Source organism: Zea mays, chromosome 1 (genome assembly GCF_902167145.1).
Source record: "Zea mays cultivar B73 chromosome 1, Zm-B73-REFERENCE-NAM-5.0, whole genome shotgun sequence".
NCBI classification, from domain to species: Eukaryota; Viridiplantae; Streptophyta; class Magnoliopsida; order Poales; family Poaceae; genus Zea; species Zea mays.
The window spans coordinates 273,094,165-273,114,233 of NC_050096.1; the positions used below are offsets into that span (position 1 = coordinate 273,094,165).

General features: G+C 56.0%; 1 pseudogene; it reads left to right on the forward strand.

Moving 5' to 3' along the window:
- Nucleotides 1-17,705: 17,705 nt before the first annotated feature.
- On the forward strand, nt 17,706-19,534 carry LOC103645567 (protein tas-like; annotated as a pseudogene).
- Nucleotides 19,535-20,069: the final 535 nt, after the last annotated feature.

Below are 20,069 nucleotides of genomic sequence, written 5' to 3' on the forward strand. Positions count from 1 at the left end.
CAGTTATGCCCCTCTCGGTGATCCCATCCTAGGCAGTCAGATTAATGATTAATTTAGATCTGCATTTGTTCAAACCTCTGTTTGCTACTGTGCAGTTTTCAACACTGGAGATTGTCTAAAACTGAATTTTAAAACCGACTGCAAATGGGTAGTGCGCGAGGCTGGGTTGAAGACTGGCGCCGACGAGGGCAGCGACATCGCAGACCGGAGCACACCACTGGATGGACAAACAGCGACCGGTAGCGGACCATCAGCACCGAGAGAACTTGCCACCAAGAGATGCTACGACGCATCTACGATGGAAAAGGATTCATCAATGGAGCCGTTGCACGCTCGCTTGGCGCCTTGAGCCTTGCCTGCCGATGGAGCTCCAAATTCCATGAGAGTTAGGGACAGGGAGTAGCGCTAAGAGAGAGCAGAGATAATGAGCTTCGGTGAGCGACGAACAACGGCGAGCTTGAGAGCAAGAGAGGAGCGCTTAGTGGCGGAGTGGCGTGGTTCACTACCGATGGACAAGAGAGGAGCGCTTAGTGAGTAACGTCCAAACTCCAAAGAGTGAATCGACTAGATGTTTAAAGCACAACATGTGATTTGGGCTTGAAGAGAGAGAGAGTCTGGGTCCTATTTTTTGGAAGCGACAATGGCACGGTTCTGTAGTTGAAGCAAGCAACGTTGACAGTCTCATTTTCAGCATGCATCTTCATGCCTGTTAGCGAGAATGTCGTTGGCGAATGATGCACACTACTCCTGCTTCTTTGTGTTTCATCGCCCATTGATTTCCATCTGTTTTCGCTGGCCTTATACATATTTGTTTTGTATATACTTGTGTTTTACCTTATTATTAAGATTTGTCAGCATGAATTCAGTTTCCTCCTAATGTTTCATCAAATTTTGTAGTCACATTAAGCACAATTCAATTTCTGCATGACTGAGGATAATTTCGTACCTTGGTGGACAGGGTCTTTGAAGGACTTCTGAAACTTAACGTTGTTTATCAGTTTGCTGAATATGACATGTTAGATATGATCTAAATTCAGTATTTACCGAATGTGGCCTGTTGGATATGCTCTAGCTACCACCGATCGGAATTAGAGTAATGAGTGGCCCAGTCCACATGGAGGATATATATAGCTTCATTTTGATGTTGCAGCTGGGCGCCTAGGCCATTAGGACTGGACTGTTCCGATTAGCGGCTACTATGTTCACATTTTTCTTGTTCAAAGTAGCTGCGTGGTACAGGTTTATGTGCAACTCTGAGACAGGATTATGTGCAACTCTGGGACTAGATTAACTTGTACGTGAGCTAAAAAATGCACTCCAACTTACTGTACCCTTATTCAAAGTAGCAGATAGGCCAATTTAGACTGTGCGGTACAGTACATGTCTACGTGCGAGCCTGGGAGAAGATTACCATACTTGTCACGCCTGTACATCTGTACTGTTCATGAGCTGAAAAGAGCACTCCAGTTTACTACACCAGAGTGAAGAACCATTATTGGGTGAATGAGGTAGTGTAATTTGGGCATTCCAATTCCAATCTATAGAATGGATTGCTGTGTTTTAAGCAGGATCATGGATTTCCTAACTTGAATAATCAATGCTCGATATTGCGTAATCTGGGCATTCCGGTGCTTGCCAAAGATTGCTCGTCTGCACACCTTTTAAGAAACTGTTTTCAACTTGACAAACAACAGGGGATAACTCCAAACAACGTCAAAAGTTTTATCTATATATATATATATATATATATATATATATATATATATATATATATATATATATATATATATATATATATATATATATATATATATATATTGTATATTAGGAGCCCTAGGCTTTCAATAACTAAAGGAAGTCCAGGATGGTGCACACCGGTCGAGCCGGACCAGATCCGGACGTCTATAAAACAGAACCCGGAGTGCTAGGGTTCAGTTTTTTACGCTCCACCCCGATTCATTAGCGACGCCGCGTGCGACGACGGTGGTTGCCCCAGAGTGTGCGTGGCGGTGGACCCCCAGTCGGTGGCCGTAGCTCCATGACCTCGACGCGCGGTGGCGGAGGTTCCTCGATCCGGAGTATTGGCGGCGGCTCCCCGATCCAGAGGGCAAGCGACAACAGGGCCCTTGTGCGGGCAAGCGGCGGCGTCCCTGAGGCCCCGAAGAGGCGGCACTTCCAAGGCCGGCGAGCAAGCGGCGCCCGACGACGTGCGAGTAGCGACGGCGACGCATGAGGCACGAGGTTCGAGCGAGCGGCGTCACGGAAGGCGCGAGATGCGCGCAGCGTTGATCGCGCGTGACATCCTCCGATCCAGCGCATTTTGGGCGGCCCGAGTGACGACCTACATTTGTGCTTTTGTCATCGACGACGTCCTCCGACCACTACCTCCTTCGATTCGTGTTTTCTTTTCGATTATTGTGTTTTATGCCTACTACATGTATTATTTACGCTAAAAACTGTACGATTTTATGCTTGAACACGGAGTTCGTATACCAGTTCACTGCATGCACATTGGAAAGACAATTTCTTAATTTATGATGTTCGTAATTTGCGCGCATGCAATGCAAACTCCCACGATTTTGCCATACTTTTTGGATCTATATAAAAATATAAACCACATAATTTACGCGCATGCAATGAAAACTCCCACGATTTTGCCATAATTTTTGGATCTGCATAAAAATAGAAACCGCATGCATGCGGCTGCCATATTTTTCGGATCTGCCATAAAAATAGGATCGTAATAACAACCTACTATAGCTATCAACCTCTCATATTGGCTCGGTATTTACGCTTATAATTGAGAGATTTTATGCTCAAAACTTAAGGTTTTTATGCTCCACCCGGAGATGCGTCCACCAGTGAACAACATACCAGATTTTTTAGCAGTGTAACGAATTGCATAAATACCTACACCGTGTAGTATAATTTGTATCAGTATATATCATAAACTAGTTCTAATGTGTTTAGCTGTATGGCTGTTGGACGGATTTTATATTTGTGAAGGAAATAAAACATTAAATACGATTTTTTGTTTCTATGCATGTAATTCATTTCCTTTCATTGCATATTGTTTCCATCATAAATTCGTGCGCATGCAACCGGTAACAGATTTTTACGCAGTATACCGAATTGCATAATTATCTACACAGTGTAACATATTTAGTATCAGTATATATCATAAAATGATCATTACGAGTCTAGTTGTATGGCTGTTGCAGCGATCCTAAATTTATGGAGGAAATAAAGCATTTAAAAATAGAAACCGCCACACATATCTTTCCTAAATTTACGCGCATGCAAAGGAACGTGTTAGACCAATGCATGCATTTTGCCATAATTTTTGGATCTGTATAACCGCATGCATGTGGCTGCCATGTTTTTCGGATCTGCCATAAAAATAAGATCTTAATAACAACATACTAGAGCTATCAACCTCTCTCATTGGCTCGGTATTTACGCTTATAACTGAGGGATTTTATGCTCAAAACTTAAGGTTATTATGCTCCAACCTGGTGATGTGTCCAACAGTGAACAGCATGCCAGATTTTTACGTAGTGTAACGAATTGCATAAATAACTACACCATGTAGTATAATTTGTATCAGTATTGTCGGGGACCATAATTAGGGGTACCCTCAAGACTCCTAATTCTCAGCTGGTAACCCCCATCAGCACAAAGCTGCAAAGGACTGATGGGTGCGACTAAGTCAGGGATCGATCCATTCGAGGGACTCGATCACGCATCGCCCGAGCCCAGCCTCGGGCAAGGGCAGCCGACCCCGGAGGATCTACGTCTCGCCCGAGGCCCCCCTCCAGCGACGAACATACTTCCGGCTCACCCGAGGCCCAATCTTCGCCAAGAAGCAACCCTGGCCAAATCGCCACACCAACCGACCAAATCGCAGGGGCATTTAATGCAAAGGTGGCCTGACACCTTTATCCTAACGCACGTCCTCCAGTCGACAGAGCCGAAGTGACCGTAGTCACTTCGTCGCTCCACTGACCGGCCTGACAGAAGGACAGCGCCGCCTGCGCCGCACCGACTGCTGTGCCACTCGACAGAGTGAGGCTGACAGGCAGCCAGGCCCGGCCTTGGGCACCATAGGAAACTCCGCTCTGCTCGACCCAGGGCTCAGACTCGGGCTCAGCCCCGGAAGACGGCGAACTCCGCTCCGCCCGACCCAGGGCTCGGACTCGGGCTCAGCCCCGAAAGACGGCGAACTCCGCTCCGCCCGACCCAGGGCTCGGACTCGGGCTCAGCCCCGGAAGACGACGAACTCCGCTCCGGCCGACCCAGGGCTCGAACTCGGGCTCAGCCCCGGAAGACGGCAAACTCCGCTCCGCCCGACCAAGGGCTCGGACTCGGGCTCGGCCCCGGAAGACAGCGAACTCCGCTCCGCCCGACCCAGGGCTCGGACTCGGGCTCAGCCCCGGAAGACGACGAACTCCGCTCCGCCCGACCCCAGGGCTCGGACTCAGGCTCAGCCCCTGAAGACGACGAACTCCGCTTCGCCCGACCCCAGGGCTCGAACTCAGCCCTGGCCTCCGCCGACGGTTTCCGCCTCGCCCGACCCAGGGGCTCGGACTCGACCTCGGCCTCGGAAGACAGACTCGACCTCGACCTCGGAGGAGCCTCCACATCGCCCAACCTAGGGCACGGACCGACCACGTCAACAGGAGGCGCCATCATTACCCTACCCCAAGCTGACTCAGGCTACGGGGAACAAGACCAGCGTCCCATCTGGCTCGCTCCGCCAGACAAGTAATGATGGCGCCCCGCACGCTCTATGACGACGGCGGCTCTCAGCCCCCTTACGGAAGCAAGAGGACGTCAGCAAGGACTCGACAGCCCCGACAGCTGTCCTTCCGCCAGGCTCCAGCGCTGCTCCGACGGCCACGACACCACACGAACCGGGTGCCAAAACCTCTCCGGCTGCCACGATGGCATGTACTTAGGGCGCTAGCTCTCCTCTGCTAGACACGTTAGCACTCTGCTACACCCCCATTGTACACCTAGATCCTCTCCTTACGCCTATAAAAGGAAGGACCAGGGCCCTCTTACAGAGGGTTGGCCGCGCAGGGAAGAGGACGGGACAGGCGCTCGCGTGAGGCCGCTCGCTCCCCTCCCACGTGGACGCTTGTAACCCCCTACTGCAAGCGCACCCGACCTGGGCGCGGGACAAACACGAAGGCCGCGGGATTTCCACCTCTCTCTCGCTCTGGCTGCCTTTTTCCCCCCTTCGCGCTCCGTCTCACGCCGACCCATCTGGGCTGGGGCACGCGGCGACATTTCACTCGTCGGCCTAGGGACCCCCGGTCTCGAAACGCCGACAGTTGGCGCGCCAGGTAGGGGCCTGCTGCGTGTTGACGAACAGCTTCCCGTCAAGCCCTAGATGGGCAGTCTCCAGCAACCTTTCCAGCCCGGGACGGTGCTCTGTTTCGGGAGTCTTGAGTTCATGTCCCTCGACGGCAGCTACGACATGATACTCCTTCCCCCGCCGTGCGACAGCGACAATGGCGGCCGACAGCCCGCCCGCCGGCGGCGGAATCGACGACGTCTTTCCCCGCGTGGTGGAAGAACAACATTCGAGCTCACCCCGCCCTCTCCCCCACCGACGGAGGAGGAGGCGGGGCAACCAAGGCCAAGCAGGAGGCGGCACCTCGTCGACTGTCAAGCGAGTCGACGGCGCCGGCGCCCCAACGGGGGGCACGTCAGGCATCGACCTCGCGTTTGAGACGAAGACGAGCGCCGTCTCCCCGCAACACGCCAATTCCAAGCAAACGGACGACGCCAGCACGCTCGCGAAAGGCTTGCTGGGCATCACCCTCGTACCTGAGACGACGGTGCAGTCAGTCCCTGACGTGACTTCGTCACCGCCCGTCGACCAAGAGGTACCCACCGATTCCCATCTCACGCCCTTTGGATTCAGCCTCGACCCGCCAAGCGACTTCGCTTTGGCGGACGCTCTCATAGAGGCGAGTCCAAACCCTCTGGGGTTTCGTATGCGGTCACCCTGGGACCGGCTGACGGACGTCTCGACCTACGGGCCCTCAGGGTCCAAGGAAGATGACGTGTCCGACTTTTGTTGGGATTTCTCCGGACTTGGTAACCCCAGTGCCATGCGGGACTTCATGACCGCATGCGACTACTGCCTTTCCGACTGTTCCGACGGTAGCCGCAGCCTCGGCGACGAGGACTGCGGCCCAAGTTGTGAATGTTTCCACGTCGATCTAGAGGGTCCCTCCGAAGGCAACCATCTTGGTATGCCGGAGAACGGTGATTTCCCTAGGCCTGTGCCTCGCGTTGACATCCTACGGGAGCTAGCTGTGGTCCCCGTTCAGGCGGGGGGTCATGACCCACGGCTCGAGCAAATCCGCAGGGTGCAGGTCAGGCTCGACGAGGGAGCAGGAACACTTGAGCCGATCCGCCGGGACATCGGGCAGGAATGGGCGGGCCAACCTCCGGCCGGAGAAGTGCGCCATCTACCCTAGGGTATCCAGCACCGCATCGCCGACGATGTCAGGGTGAGGCCGCCACCCGCTTCCAGTTGAGTCAGCCAGAACCTGGCTGCAGCGGCAATGCTTCTCCGCGCTATGCCGGAGTCATCAACCACCGAGGGGCGGCGAATCCAGGGAGAGCTCAAGAATCTCCTGGAGGGCGCCGTGGTCCGACGGGCCGAGAGCTCCGCCTCCCGAAGGTAGGGGTACCCCTCGGAACATCGCGCTGTGACTTCCCGATTCATGCGGGAAGCCTCGGTCCACACCGGGCGCACGCGCGACACAGCGCCTGCGGCCCCGGGTCGCCTCGGCAACAAGCACCATCACCGCAACCGTCGGGCCCACCTCGACGAAAGGGTGCGCCGAGGCTACCACCCCAGGCGTGGGGGACGCTACGACAGCGGGGAGGATCAGAGTCCCTCGCCCGAACCACCCGGTCCGCAGGCTTTCAGCCGCGCCATACGACGGGCGCCGTTCCCGACCCGGTTCCGAACCCCGACTACTATCACAAAGTACTCGGGGGAGACGAGACCGGAACTGTGGCTCGCAGACTACCAGCTGGCCTGCCAACTGGGTGGAACGGACGATGACAACCTCATCATCCGCAACCTCCCCCTGTTCCTCTCCGACACCGCTCGCGCCTGGTTGGAGCACCTGCCTCCGGGGCAGATCTCCATTTGGGACGACCTGGTCCAAGCCTTCGCCGACAATTTCCAGGGCACGTACGTGCGCCCTGGGAACTCCTGGGACCTCCGAAGCTGCCGACAGCAGCCAGGAGAGTCTCTCCGAGACTACATCCGGCAATTCTTGAAGCGGCGCACCGAGCTGCCCAACATCACCGATTCAGATGTCATCGGCGCGTTCCTCGCCGGCACCACTTGCCGCGACCTGGTCAGCAAGCTGGGTCGAAAGACCCCCACTAGAGCGAGCGAGCTGATGGACATCGCCACCAAGTTCGCCTCTGGCCAGGAGGCGGTTGAGGCTATCTTCCGGAAGGACAAGCAGCCCCAGGGCCACCCACCAGAAGATGCCCCTGAGGCGTCAACTCAGTGCGGCGCCAAGAAGAAAGGCAAGAAGAAGTCGCAAGCGAAACGCGACGCCGCCGACGCGGACCTTGTCGCCGCCGCCGAGCACAAGAACCCTCGGAAACCCCCCGGAGGTGCCAACCTCTTCGACAAGATGCTCAAGGAGTCGTGCCCCTATCATCAGGGGCCCGTCAAGCACACCCTTGAGGAGTGCGCTATGCTTCGGCGCCACTTCCACAGGGCCGGGCCACCTGCGGAGGGTGGCAGGGCTCGCGACGACGACAAGAAGGAAGGTCACCAGGCAGGAGAGTTCCCCGAGGTCCGCGACTGCTTCATGATCTACGGTGGGCAAGTGGCGAACGCCTCGGCTCGGCACCGCAAGCAAGAGCGTCGGGAGGTCTGTTCGGTAAAGGTGGCGGCGCCGGTCTACCTAGACTGGTCCGACAAGCCCATCACCTTCGACCAAGCCGACCACCCCGACCACGTGCTGAGCCCGGGGAAATACCCGCTCGTTGTCGACCCCATCATCGGCGACGTCAGGCTCACCAAGGTCCTCATGGACAGAGGCAACAACCTCAACATCATCTATGCCGAGACCCTCGGGCTCCTGCGTGTTGATCTGTCCTCGGTCCGGGCAGGCGCTGCGCCTTTCCACGGGATCATCCCCGGGAAGCGCGTCCAGCCCCTCGGACAACTCGACCTTCCCGTCTGCTTCGGAACACCCTCCAACTTCCGAAGGGAGACCCTCACGTTCGAGGTGGTTGGGTACCGAGGAACCTACCACGCAGTATTGGGGAGGCCATGCTACGCGAAGTTCATGGCCGTCCCCAACTACACCTACCTCAAGCTCAAGATGCCGGGCCCCAACGGGGTCATCACCGTTGGCCCCACGTACCGACACGCGTTCGAATGCGACGTCGAGTGCGTGGAGTACGCCGAGGCCCTCGCCAAGTCCGAGGCCCTCATCGCCGACCTGGAGAGCCTCTCTAAGGAGGTGCCAGACGTGAAGCGCCACGCCGGCAACTTCGAGCCAGTGGAGACGGTTAAGTCCGTCCCCCCTCGACCCCAGCAGCGACGCCTCCAAGCAGATCCGGATCGGCTCCGAGCTCGACCCCAAATAGGAAGCAGTGCTCGTCGACTTTCTCCACGCAAACGCCGACGTTTTCGCGTGGAGTCCCTCGGACATGCCTGGCATACCGAGGGATGTCGCCGAGCACTCGCTGGATATCCGAGCTGGAGCCTGACCCGTCAAGCAGCCTCTGCGCCGATTCGACGAAGAAAAGCGCAGAGCCATAGGCGAGGAGATCCACAAGCTAATGGCGGCAGGGTTCATCAAAGAGGTATTCCATCCCGAATGGCTTGCCAACCCTGTGCTTGTGAGAAAGAAAGGAGGGAAATGACGGATGTGTGTAGACTACACTGGTCTAAACAAAGCATGTCCGAAGGTTCCCTACCCTCTGCCTCGCATCGATCAAATCGTGGATTCCACTGCTGGGTGCGAAATCCTGTCTTTCCTCGATGCCTACTTAGGGTATCACCAAATCAGGATGAAAGAGTCCGACCAGCTCGCGACTTCTTTCATCACACCCTTCGGCATGTACTGCTATGTCACCATGCCATTCGGCTTGAGGAATGCGGGTGCGACGTACCAGTGGTGCATGAACCATGTGTTCGGCGAACACATTGGCCGGACGGTCGAGGCCTACGTCGATGACATCGTAGTCAAGACGAGGAAAGCCTCTGACCTCCTTTCCGACCTTGAAGCAACATTTTGATGTCTCAAGGCGAAAGGCGTGAAGCTTAATCCCGAGAAGTGTGTCTTTGGGGTTCCCCGAGGCATGCTCTTGGGGTTCATTGTCTCCGAGCGGGGCATCGAGGCCAACCCGGAGAAGATCGCGGCCATCACCAGCATGGGGCCCATCAAGGACTTGAAAGGCGCACAAAGAGTCATGGGATGTCTTGCGGCTCTGAGCCGTTTCATCTCACGCCTCGGCGAAAGAGGCCTGCCTCTGTACCGCCTCTTAAGGAAGGCCGAGTGCTTCACTTGGACCCCTGAGGCCGAGGAAGCCCTCGGGAACCTGAAGGCGCTCCTCACCAACGCGCCCATCTTGGTGCCTCCCGCTGCCGGAGAAGCCCTCTTGATCTACGTCGCCGCGACCACTCAGGTGGTTAGCGCCGCGATTGTGGTTGAGAGATGAGAAGAGGGGCATGCATTGCCCATCCAGAGGCCAGTCTACTTCATTAGCGAGGTACTGTCCGAGACCAAGATCCGCTACCCACAAATTCAGAAGCTGCTGTACGCGGTGATCCTGACGTGGCGGAAGTTGCGACACTACTTCGAGTCTCAACCGGTAACTGTGGTATCATCCTTCCCCCTGGGGGAGATCATCCAGTGCCGAGAGGCCTCGGGTAGAATCGCAAAGTGGGCGGTGGAAATTATGGGCGAAGCGATCTCGTTCGCCCCTCGGAAGGCCATCAAGTCCCAGGTCTTGGCGGATTCCGTGGCTGAATGGGTCGACACCCAGCTCCCAACAGTTCCGATCCAACCGGAACTCTGGACCATGTTCTTCGATGGGTCGCTGATGAAGACAGGAGCAGGTGCAGGCCTGCTCTTCATCTCGCCCCTCGGAAAGCATCTACGCTACGTGCTACGCCTCCACTTCCCGGCGTCCAACAATGTGGCTGAGTACGAGGCTCTGGTCAACGGGTTGCGCATCGCCATCGAGCTAGGGGTCCGACGCCTCGATGCTCGCGGTGACTCGCAACTCGTCATCGACCAAGTCATGAAGAACTCCCACTGCCGCGACCCGAAGATGGAGGCCTACTGCGATGAGGTTCGGCGCCTGGAAGACAAGTTCTACGGGCTCGAGCTCAACCACATCGCCCGGCGCTACAACGAGACTGCGGACGAGCTGGCTAAAATAGCCTCGGGGCGAACAACGGTTCCCCCGGACGTCTTCTCCCGAGACCTGCATCAACCCTCCGTCAAGATCGACGACACGCCCGAGCCCGAGGCACCCTCGGCCTAGCCCGAGGTACCCTCGGCTCGGCCCGAGGCACCCTCGGTTCAGCCCGAGGTACCCTCGGCCCCCGAGGGTGAGGCACTGCGCGTCGAGGAGGAGCGAAGCGGGGTCACGCCTAATCGAAACTAGCAGACCCCGTACCTGCGATATCTCCACCGAGGAGAGCTACCCCTCGACCGAGCCGAAGCTCGGCGGTTGGCGCGACGCGCCAAGTCGTTCGTCTTGCTGGGGGATGGGAAGGAGCTCTACCACCGCAGCCCCTCAGGCATCCTCTAGCGATGCATCCCCATCGCCGAAGGTCAGGAGCTCCTACGAGAGATACACTCGGGGGCTTGCGGCCATCACGCAGCACCTCGAGCCCTTGTTGGAAACGCCTTCCGACAAGGTTTCTACTGGCCGACAGTGGTGGCCGACGCCACTAGAATTGTCCGCACCTGCGAAGGGTGTCAGTTCTACGTGAGGCAGACCCACCTGCCCGCTCAGGCTCTGCAGACGATACCCATCACCTGGCCTTTTGCTGTGTGGGGTCTGGACCTCGTCGGCCCCTTGCAGAAGGCACCCGGGGGCTACACGCACCTGTTGGTCGCCATCGACAAATTCTCCAAGTGGATCGAGGTCCGACCCCTAAACAGCATCAGGTCCGAACAGGCGGTGGCGTTCTTCATCAACATCATCCATCGTTTTGGGGTCCCGAACTCCATCATCACCGACAACATCACCCAGTTCACCGGCAGAAAGTTCCTGGACTTCTGCGAGGATCACCACATCCGGGTGGACTGGGCCACCGTGGCTCACCCCATGACGAATGGGCAAGTAGAGCGTGCCAACGGCATGATTCTACAAGGACTCAAGCCTCGGATCTACAACGACCTCAACAAGTTCGGCAAGCGATGGATGAAGGAACTCCCCTCGGTGGTCTGGAGCCTGAGGACAACGCCGAACCGAGCCACGGGCTTCATGCCGTTATTTCTAGTCTATGGGGCCGAGGCCATCCTGCCCACAGACTTAGAATACGGCTCCCCGAGGACGAGGGCCTACGCCGACCAAAGCAACCAAGCTAGTCGAGAAGACTCGCTGGACCAGCTGGAAGAGGCTCGGGACATGGCCTTACTACACTCGGCGCGGTACCAGCAGTCCCTACGACGCTACCACGCCCGAGGGGTCCAGTCCCGAGACCTCCAGGTGGGCGACCTGGTGCTTCGGCTGCGACAGGACGCCCGAGGGCGGCACAAGGTCACGCCTCCCTAGGAGGGGCCGTTCGTCATCGCCAAAGTTCTGAAGCCCGGAACGTACAAGCTGGCCAACAGTCAAGGCGAGGTCTACAGCAACGCTTGGAACATCCAACAGCTACGTCGCTTCTACCCTTAAGATGCTTTCAAGTTGTTCATATACCTCGCTCCCACGCAAAGTTTAGTCATCAAGGAAGGGTCAGCCTTGCCTCGGCAAAGCCCGACCCTCCCTCGAGGGCTAAAAGGGGGAACCCCCTCTGCGTCGAAATTTTCCTCGAAAAAAGATCCTTTCTGCCAGAATGTCTTTCGTGCTTTTCGACTACTTCAAAAGTGGATCCTGAAAACGATGGAGTACACGTAAGCAACCAAGGCTGACCGAGCCGAGGGACTCCTACGCCTCCAGGATACGGATACCTCACTCATCACCTTCTGCGATAAGTAACTCGCGTTCGGATAAGTGATTCCGCGGACCGAACAAGTCTTCGCGCTCGAAAGCTCCTCTGCCGAAGCGATTCTTCGGGCCTTCCCGACTGCGTCGGTGACAGAACCCTATGGACGGGCAAGAGTGCGCGTAAGCGGCAAGGCCGACCGAGCCGAGGGATTCCTACGCCTCCGGGATACGGATACCTCACTCATCACCTTCCGTGAAAAGCAACTCTCGCTCGCACAGACAAATCTGTTACCGACGAAAAAGTCCAGATACTCGAAACAAGAGGAAAAGAAACGCAGCTTTACAACACGGCGATGGCGTGTTTGGGCCTCGGCGGCCGCAGAAAACACACGCTACAAGATAATCCGATCCTGCAGGCTCAGATCTCGATAGTTGAAGGGAGCAGCAGCACCCTCGGCGTCGACTACACCTTCGGCGAGGTCCAACCTAGCCTCGGACGGTGACGCGGTCAGAGGATCTCCACTCTGAGGGACGACATCATCATCACGCCCGGGCCATCGCCGCCAGGGTCTCCTCCAAGAATCCGGCTCGAGCAGGCGGCTCGGCTGGTCACCCCGAGGCCTCGGCCAGCTGTCCCCCGAAGACATCAGCCCGGCCCGAGGCCTCGGCAGATCAACTCCGGCGTTGGTCCCGCTAACGGACGACCCGGCCAGGCTCCGGCCGACCAAGTCTTCTTTTCGAGCCAACTCTGCCTCTGTCCGTGCTGACACCGCTACCCCTGACTTCGGCTCGTCGAAGAGCGGCCGAGGGGTTCCTTTAACTAAGCAAGAGAAGACTCGGACAGCAAGGCCGACCGAGCCGAGGGACTCATACGCCTCCATGATACGGATACCTCACTCGTCACCTTTGCACGGGGTGACTCACGCTTGGTGAAGCGGTTCAGACAACCAACAGGCGAGTCTTAGTGCTCGAAAATGAGGAAAAAACACGGCTCCGCGCCAAAAATACACACACGTTCAGGCCCCGACAGCCACAATGAACAAAAGACACGGTGCATAAGGGAGCGCGAAGACATGGTCGCCTTTCAAGGGGGGTCACCCTCCTTTTAAAGGTGACTCTCCCTACTTGCGTCCCCAGCCGTCGTGGGCTGAGTCTTCTCCAACACACTCCAAGGTCCTCCCCCTACGGCGCGGGGGCTGGGTCCCACGCGTCATGCAAGCTGGCCCAGAGCAGAAGAAGCCAAACCGCCGCGCGCGGTGCATGCAACCGCCCAGCGGTTACGAGCATTCCTCCACTTTCGCCCAGAACAGCAGGCGAAAGGGCGGGCAGCCATGCAGGCGGCATGCAACCGCGCCAAGTGGGTGTGCCCCTCCGACTTCCAACGCACCTAGCATGGGGGCCCACGCCCACGCGTCACGCAACCGGCACGCCGGTCGCTACGTGCAAGCAACTGCACCGCCACTCGCACCACTGCCACGCCTCCTCGACTGCGGAACCAGTAACGCGACTCGAGGCAACCCTGCGTACGACCCAGAAGTGCCAGCCAGGCGCGACGGTCAATACGGCCAAAAATGGGCCGGCAGTAATGGCGGTGGCAGGCGGGCGGGAGCAGCGGTCATGTCGTTAGCCAAGCTTACGTCCCATCCTGGGGCAGTGAGAGAACCCTCTCTCACAGCGTGAAGACGGCGCGCCCGTGTTCCGTTCCTCGAACGGCTCACGCACGCGCAACGGCCGCCCCGCGAACCGCTCGCCCCGTCGCATTAACTCCGTGGCGGGACAGGCGGCGCCTCTGGCAGGAGAAGCAAGCGACGCTTCGTCTTCGCCATAATGACCGCGTCAAAAAAGGTACGCCACGTCATTCGATTTCGTATCCTTTTCCTTTTCCTCTTTCTCTCTCTTACAACAGGGACCGGGAAAGGGGGATACCCCGAAAAGGAACCTTCTCCGTGAAGGAAACAGGCTCCGAGCCTCCCTACTGATCAGAGGTTCGAAGGCTGGCCCCTCGGGGGGGTTCAACAGCCGCCTCAGAGCGCGTGGGTTCTGCACCCACTACTGGTCAGAGGTTCGAAGGCCGGCCCCTCGAAAGGGTTCAACGGCCGCCTCAGGCCACTTGGGCTCCGCGCCCACTACTGATCAGGGGTTCGTAGGCTGGCCCTCGAAGGGTTCACAGCCGCCTCAGACATAGAGCGAGGGATGACCCTGGGTACGTTCGATACATAACCGAGGCTCGGGCTACGCTCCTGAGGTACCCTAGGACATTTCCGAGACCAGCGAGAACGATCTTGTAACGGAATCCCATCAGAGGGAGGCATCGAGCCCTCGGACCCCGTCGACAGGGGACTGTGTCCGACAGATCACCCGCAGGTACTTTTGAGCGCGCCTCCGGGCCTCTAACCGACCCCTAACAAATGGGGCACGGGCGTCCACTCGGATTACTCGCCAGTAGCTCACCAGAGACACCATGTTCGGCGCCCTCCGAGGGCAACATGGCGCTTTCCCCCCTCCTCCTTGCGGAAAGGCGACGCAGGGGCGTATGTAAAAAAGTCGAGTCTGCCCTTGACCGTTCTCTCGCCCCGTGCAGAGGCTCGGGGCTGCTCTCGCAAACCCGGCTCCAGCCAAACCGTTGACAGCGTCAACATACCAGCCCGAGGACTTGGGACTCGACCGTGCACCCGGGCTACGACCAGCTCGCATGAGGGAACGACCAGACCAACCGAAGCATTGCGCGAGGCATTAAGACCTCGGAGGAGTCAAACCACTCCTCCGAGGCCTCGGGGGCTACACCCGGCGGGTGCGCTCGCGCGCACCCACCGGAACAAAACGCAACCGAGAAAGGCTGGTCCCCTTGCAAAAAAGTGCGACAAAAGCCTCCAAGCGAGTATTAACACACCCTTCGAGGCTCGGGGGCTACTGTCGGGGACCATAATTAGGGGTACCCTCAAGACTCCTAATTCTCAGCTGGTAAGTGGTAACCCCCATCAGCACAAAGCTGCAAAGGCCTGATGGGTGCGACTAAGTCAGGGATCGGTCCATTCGAGGGACTCGATCACGCCTCGCCCGAGCCCAGCCTCGGGCAAGGGCAGCCGACCCCGGAGGATCTACGTCTCGCCCGAGGCCCCCCTCCAGCGACGAACATACTTCCGGCTCGCCCGAGGCCCAGTCTTCGCCAAGAAGCAACCCTGGCCAAATCGCCACACCAACCGACCAAATCGCAGGGGCATTTAATGCAAAGGTGGCCTGACACCTTTATCCTGACGCATGTCCTCCAGTCGACAGAGCCGAAGTGATCGCAGTCACTTCGTCGCTCCACTGACCGGCCTGACAGAAGGACAGCGCCGCCTGCGCCGCACCGACTGCTGTGCCACTCGATAGAGTGAGGCTGACAGGCAGCCAGGCCCGGCCTCGGGCACCATAGGAAACTCCGCTCCGCCCGACCCAGGGCTCGGACTCGGGCTCAGCCCCGGAAGACGGCGAACTCTGCTCTGCCCGACCCAGGGCTCGGACTCGGGCTCAGCCTCGGAAGACGGCGAACTCCGCTCTGCCCAACCCAGGGCTCGGACTCGGGCTCAGCCCCGGAAGACGGCGAACTCCGCTCCGCCCGACCCAGGGCTCGGACTCGGGCTCAGCCCCGGAAGACGGCGAACTCCGCTCCGCCCGACGAATGGCTCAGACTCGGGCTCGGCCCCGGAAGACGGCGAACTCCGCTCCGCCCGACCCAGGGCTCGGACTCGGGCTCAGCCCCGGAAGACGACGAACTCCGCTCCGCCTGACCCCAGGGCTCGGACTCAGGCTCAGCCCCTGAAGACGACGAACTCCGCTTCGCCCGACCCCAGGGCTCGGACTCAGCCCTGGCCTCCACCGACGGTCTCCGCCTCGCCCGACCGAGGGGCTCGGACTCGACCTCGGCCTCGGAAGATAGACTCGACCTCGACCTCGGAGGAGCCTCCACATCGCCCAACCTAGGGCACAGACCGACCACGTCAACAGGAGGCGCCATCATTACCCTACCCCAAGCTGACTCAGGCTATGAGGAACAAGACCGGCGTCCCATCTGGCTCGCTCCGCCAGACAAGTAATGATGGCGCCCCGCACGCTCTATGACGACGGCGGCTCTCAGCCACCTTACGGAAGCAAGAGGACGTCAGCAAGGACTCGACAGCCCCGACAGCTGTCCTTCCGCCAGGCTCCAGCGCTCCTCCGACGGCCACGACACCACACGAACCGGGTGCCAAAACCTCTCCGGCTGCCACGATGGAATGTACTTAGGGCGCTAGCTCTCCTCTGCTAGACACGTTAGCACTCTGCTACACCCCCATTGTACACCTGGATCCTCTCCTTACGCCTATAAAAGGAAGGACCAGGGCCCTCTTACAGAGGGTTGGCCGCGCAGGGAAGAGGACGGGACAGGCGCTCGCGTGAGGCCGCTCGCTCCCCTCCCGCGTGGACGCTTGTAACCCCCTACTGCAAGCGCACCCGACCTGGGCGCGGGACAAACACGAAGGCCGCGGGATTTCCACCTCTCTCTCGCTCCGGCTGCCTTTTTCCCCCCTTCGCGCTCCGTCTCGCGCCGACCCATCTGGGCTGGGGCACGCGGCGACATTTCACTCGTCGGCCCAGGGACCCCCCGGTCTCGAAACGCCGACAAGTATATATATCATAAACTAGATCTAATGTGTTTAGCTGCATGGCTGTTGAAAGGATACTATATTTATGAAGGAAATAAAACATTAAATACGATTTTTTGTTTTTATGCGTGCAATTTATTTCCTTTCATTACACATTATTTTCATCATAAATTCGTGCGCATGCAACTGGTAACAGATTTTTACGCAGTATACCGAATTGCATAACTATCTACACCAAAATCATACACTTCCTACGGTTTTTTAACTTCCTACAGCTTTTGTAACAAACTGTAGGAAATAAATAACTTCCGAGAGGCAACTGGTAGCTCTAGGAAATAAACATAACTTCCTACGGTCTTTTATAAAAGCTGTCGGAAGTTAAAAAACCGTAGGAAGTTAGCTAACTTCCTACGGCCTGCTCTAGGAAGTTAGGTTTCAGCTATTGCCCAGCCAAAAGAAAAGCTAACTTCCTACGGCTGGCTCTAGGAAGTTAGCTGCCTAGCTAACTTCCTACGACCTCTTCTAGGAAGTTAGGTTTTAGCTGTTGACCAGTCAAACGAAAAGCTAACTTCCTACGGCTGGCTCTAGGAAGTTAGCTGCCCAGCTAACTTCCTACGACCTCCTCTAGAAAGTTAGGTTTCAGCTGTTGACCAGTCAAACGAAAAGCTAACTTACTACGGCCAGCTGTAGGAAGTTAGATTTCAGCTTTTGACCAGTCAAACGAAAAGCTAACTTCCTATGGCCAGCTCTAGGAAGTTACTTAACTTCCTAGAGTAAATATACAAACTCTAGGAAGTTACGTAACTTCCTACGGCTTTACTCTAGGAAGTTATTTTTTATTTTAAACCTCTCCTCAACCTTATCTCTTCTCTCACATTTCTCAACCCCATCTCTCTCGCGTTTGTCTCTTCCATGGAGCCGCCAGCTGCCCCCGCCACCGGTCGCCCCCGGCCCCGTCCGCCGCGGACGCCCCTGGCCCGGCCCCATCCACCACGGATGCCACCGCCCTCGGCCCCATCCACCGCGGCCGCCCCCGCATAGGCCTGCCTCCGGCCCCGCCAGCCGCTAGCCGCCCTCACCGCCCAAGCCACCGGCCGCCCACGTCGCGGCCGCCCCTGCCCGACCCCGCCACGGCCGCCCCCGACCCCGTCCGCCGCAGATGCCCTCGCCCTGACCCCGCCCGCCGCAGACGCAGCTGCCACCAGCCCCATTCGCCGCCCCCGCCCCCGCCTCGGCCCACCTCTTGCCCCGCCCGCCGCCCCAGCCCCGAATCCAGATACTCGTCAGGTACCTGGTTCCACAGTGCAGCAAGACGCACGGGCGTAGTGAGGAGCTCCTCGGCCGCTGGTTGCAGGCCCGCCGGGCCCCACAGGACAGCGTCGTCGTCGCAACCAAAGGGAGCAACAACCCTCAGATCCTACCCGTACTTCAGTTGCTTGTATGTATTGTGAATTTTGTGACGGAGCGGTGAACTCAACTTGGTGCTTTGTTTGGTGACGCTATGCTGGGAGAACAGGTCGCGGGGCCTTCATGGCAGATGACGTGGATTCGCGGCGGGCCGTCATCTCTCGATTCACAGAACATCGCAGCGGCAATCGATGACAGGTTGTCAATTGGTAGACCTTTTTGTTCTGTGTTCACTCTGCAAAACCTCATATTTGCTCTTGTGCTCAGATACTCGCTAGTGTGGTTGTGTCTTTAGGAATTGATAATTTAATTCGAACGCTTGTTACTTCTGCTCTAGGCATGATCTAAGTTTTTGTAATACAAATTGCATAAATAGTCACCCTTAGTGACGATACATAGATGTTAGTAGAGTTTTTCCTCGAATAATTGTTGCTGCATACTTAGCTTCGGCTATGATCCGAACTGCAGGTAGCCATTGTTTTTTTTTCTACTTGCAGGTATGTTCCAATGTTTGGGGAGAAAGAGTATGATCCGAACTGCCAGTACATGTATGTTCCAATGAGACACCATATGGTTTGATGAAATTTCTTTAGTTCAGTAAGGATTCTCAGTTGCTTCCAAAGCTACTGACACTGCAGGTAAGTAGCATAGTTTGATCTAATCTGTAGTACTGTAATCGCTCTCCATATTTTTCACCTGTGTTTTTGCAGAACTTGTATAATTTGTTGTGCCAAAATTTTGATTCTAGATTGGCAGAATGCTGCCATCATGAGAGGTATGCTTGACATGATCAGAAGCCCTGACTGTTGTCTTCAGTGTCTCTAATCTTCTCATGTATGGTCCTAGCATGAGTTGGTAATGTATATTGGCTTTTTTTACTCTCTATGACTATGATATAACGATACATAGCTCTCCTGCATGTTCGAAAAAATATTGACATTTGTTTAGTTTAAAGAAGAATGGCATTGTCATATCATATTTGCTCTTGGTTAAGATATTTTCCAAATTGTATTCTGTTTTGACTCAATTTATACAATTGTTTTTCTTCTGAACTTCCATTGTTGAACTATGGCATTTGCAGAATCAGCTTGCTGGCTTATAGCCCAATGGCAATGGGTATACTTTCAGGAAAGTATCACTTATCTGATAACTGTGGTCCACTAGACGCAAGAATGAATCTTTTCAAAGGTACTATGTTCTGAAATTTTTAAAAGGTTTATACTCTAGTTCCAATCCTCTCTTTCATTTTAGTTTGGTTCCACTGACGTTAGCGCTCATCCTCCTTTGTAGGGAGATACTCTAAAGGTGAATCCCGGTACAAACTGCATTTGTAATGAGACTTTTATTATGGCTATGTATGAGATATTGTCTCTTATTAGTACTGGATGATGAGATGTGTCTTATTATGACTATGGATGAGACTTTTGTGATGTAATTGATGAGACTATGGATGAGACTTTTATGATGTAATTGATGAGACTATGGATGAGACTTTTGTGATGTAATTGATGAGACTATGGATTTAAATATTGTTATGTGATTGAGTGTGAGATGTTTTATGAGAAAATATGTTGTGCTATATAGCTGTTGATATATTTGTTATGTTGTGGAATGTGGTGTAAAATAAAAATAAACAACATTTGTAATGCTGGTCAAATTAACTTCCTAGAGGCTTATTAAGCCGTAGGAAGTTAGCCAGCTAACTTCCTAGGGGCTACAGTCAGCCGTAGGAAGTTAGTCAGCTGACGGCACTGACGGCGTGAAGCTACTAACTTCCGAGAATCTACTAACTTCCGAAAGGCTTTTTTGGCTGTAGGAAGTTAGCTAACTTCCTAGAGGGCTCTAGGAAGTTAAGCTAACTTCCGACAA